At 37.0% G+C, this 2,874-nt stretch overlaps 1 protein-coding gene across 4 annotated transcripts in view; it reads right to left on the reverse strand.

Moving 5' to 3' along the window:
• Positions 1-1,205: 1,205 nt before the first annotated feature.
• kiaa0513 (KIAA0513 ortholog) overlaps positions 1,206-2,874 on the reverse strand; it is a 36,234-nt gene continuing 34,565 nt past the window's right edge. For all 4 annotated transcript variants that reach the window (XR_004897834.1, XR_004897835.1, XR_004102606.2 and 1 more), the window contains one exon: positions 1,206-2,874. This exon is cut by the window's right edge. The gene's annotated coding sequence lies outside the window, so the exon portion shown is untranslated.

Below are 2,874 nucleotides of genomic sequence, written 5' to 3' on the forward strand. Positions count from 1 at the left end.
GAATTACTAAATGAGTTGTTAGCGGCTTTGGCTAAAAATATTATTGGTCTTAATCTCAACACACTTGCTAACACGTTAAGGACAAGCACGTGACACGGATCCAAGACCAGTTCACAAAAAGTGACATGAAAAAATAAATTTATTACACTATCAGCAACTCAACATTATGACATGTCCAGGCAAATGTAGCTTAGCACAATAAAATAGCTAACATCTCTATTCGACACATAGAGCAGATAACACAGGAGCAGTTATTGAATATTCCCAAAGGTTTTATCAATCCGTTTTCTCTCACATTCTCTGTTTATTTCCCAAAGAAAGTAACAGAGGTGAGAGATTGGAGGCAGTAGTAATCTAGTCTTGCTTTATCAGATCTATCTCACGCTAGAGTATGGTCGGGCTACACTGCTTATCTATTCCGGGATAGGGGGAAAAACACTCTGGCATGTTTGTATTTCTTTAAACCAATCACAACCATCCTGTTTGGCGCTAAGCCTCGGATGCAGCAACGATGCTATTCCAAAATAGATAGCGGAGAAAGCAGAAGGGGGGAATCTGGCGTGTTTTTTTATCCCAGCAATATACATCAATTGAGCCAGACTAGTAGTAATCTAATGATGTGTTGCTAAACTTTGAGCTAGCAAGCTACACGCTGAAAACGTCAAGTTTTGAGCAAAATTTGGTTCTTTCAGGGAATGATTGTAAGATTTACAAAGAATGTTATGTTATATATACTATCTAACTGGGAGGTTTTGGGACTGATTGGTGGGATTGCTGTAGACGAAGTACACACAGAGATACACTGGTAAGAGCCAATGAGGTTTAATCATGTATCAGCTAATTTAAATAGCTCACGTTACTGGACTGTGTCAACAGTTAACTTCATTTAATATTGAATGTGGCGTTTTCTTTTGCGAGGTGCAAATGTTCCACCAAAACAAGTTCCTTCCTGAGACTATTTAGCAGAGCCACTGTTGCTGCATCCGGAGCTTAGCGCCACCCAAGATCGTTGTGATTGGTTTAAAGAAATGCAAACAACCCAGAGAGTTATTTTCTCGTATCCGAGAATGTATCTGTGGAATAGCCAGACCTAACTCAACAGCGCTGAGATAGCTTTGGCAATGAGAAACTAGCTATTACTCAACACAGTGTGTGCTAAAATGTTAGCATGGCACCCCAAAATTAATCAGGAGCAGTGGACACTGTATCTTCACAACATGAGTTTATCAAAAGGGCAATCACATGAAAAACCTAACATACTACTTTAATGACAAAATTGACACAAAGTCAATACAGTTTAAATGGTCTTTTCATCTAGGCTACAAAAGACAAACTAACATCAACATTTTACAACAGATCTGTTCGAGAGAGAGCGTGCACTGGCCCTGCAGAACATTTATACAAGGCATCGATATAACAATATTTAATAGATACGAGTGTAGAGATGTTGAGACTAAATGTAGTGCAAATGGCTCATGCTGAACTAAAAAGTACAATATACAGATCAATACTTCAACCAAGCCCAAAGGGTGTACAAAGAAGGGTATACAAATTTGCAACATGGTCACATCAGGAAAAACACAATGGTAGAGAATGAAGGGTATTTAGCTATCGCGTACGTAGTCTAAGAATATGTTTCAAAGATTTAGAAATTGACTTAGAGCACATGCAAAGGGACACCTGAGAGAATTGAAAGAGTCAATAGTAAACGGTGCAAAGCGAACAGAGGTTTACAAAGCTGTCTATGTGATTGGTATGATTTGTATGAATATACTGCATGTAGCTCCAAATATGTCACTCAGCTGGGAAGGAATGATTTACATTTACATTGGAGATTATTGAACAACACTATATGCAAATACTTTGAACAAGCATGTCAGAGGTTGGATTTATGGGGGCACTTCAGGGTCATAACTACAGTTAGACATGTATGTTCCTCATGGACACAATGTACACAATTACATCTATTGTTTATACATTTACCTACAGTTCACAAACAGCAGCACGTGATCAATTCTTACAGACATACAGAGAAATATGTACAGTATTTACAAAATGACTTCACACAGATTAACAATCTGAAATGGGATTCAACCTGCCAAAAAGTGCATCATCCTGGCATTCAAATGTAGGTAACCATATTTCATTATTTAAAAACATTGAACATTGATGTGTTCTCGAGCCTAAAGCTAAGGACTTATTGAATTTAGGAACCTTTCATTGAGAAATGCTTTAAATGAAGACACAATGCTACCCCTAAGTGGTAGGATGAAGTAATACAATTAGGAAATGTCACTTCACAGTTCAGTTACTCATTTTACATTTGCTTGATGCTATTTGCACCTGCTAGATAGATATACAGACAGAAAGCATACATATGTAGCAGGATAGGAAAGAATGTACACTTTCATCCAGGCGACATGTTGTTTTAATACACTGTATTCATGCAATGACAAATAAAGCTTGATTGATTGATGCTAAGCTATGCATTGTATGAATTACAGCTCAACTAAATGAAATGAAACTGCTACTTAGGTCCATCACTGAAAACACACGACATTACAATTAAAAAAAAAAAAATTGCGTGCAGAAGTTTTTTTTTTATCTGGGAATGAGTAATAGAGTGATCATTGCAGGCTCTGCATTAGTGTTTGGTTGGGCAATCGAGGGTAGCATCTCAAGATAAAATACATTAACTTTCATGGAAGGCACTTTGAAAAGATAAGTATAGTCTCTAAAGATCCCATGGGTATAATCAAGTTTCTAATTAAAGAAACATCAGATGAATACCATTAGATTGTATATGTGTGGGTAAAAGTGGCAAAAATAGGATTGAAATAGGTATTACCATTTCTCTAAGTACGTAATCAGAAG

Source organism: Sander lucioperca, chromosome 7 (genome assembly GCF_008315115.2).
Source record: "Sander lucioperca isolate FBNREF2018 chromosome 7, SLUC_FBN_1.2, whole genome shotgun sequence".
Classification (NCBI taxonomy): Eukaryota; Metazoa; Chordata; class Actinopteri; order Perciformes; family Percidae; genus Sander; species Sander lucioperca.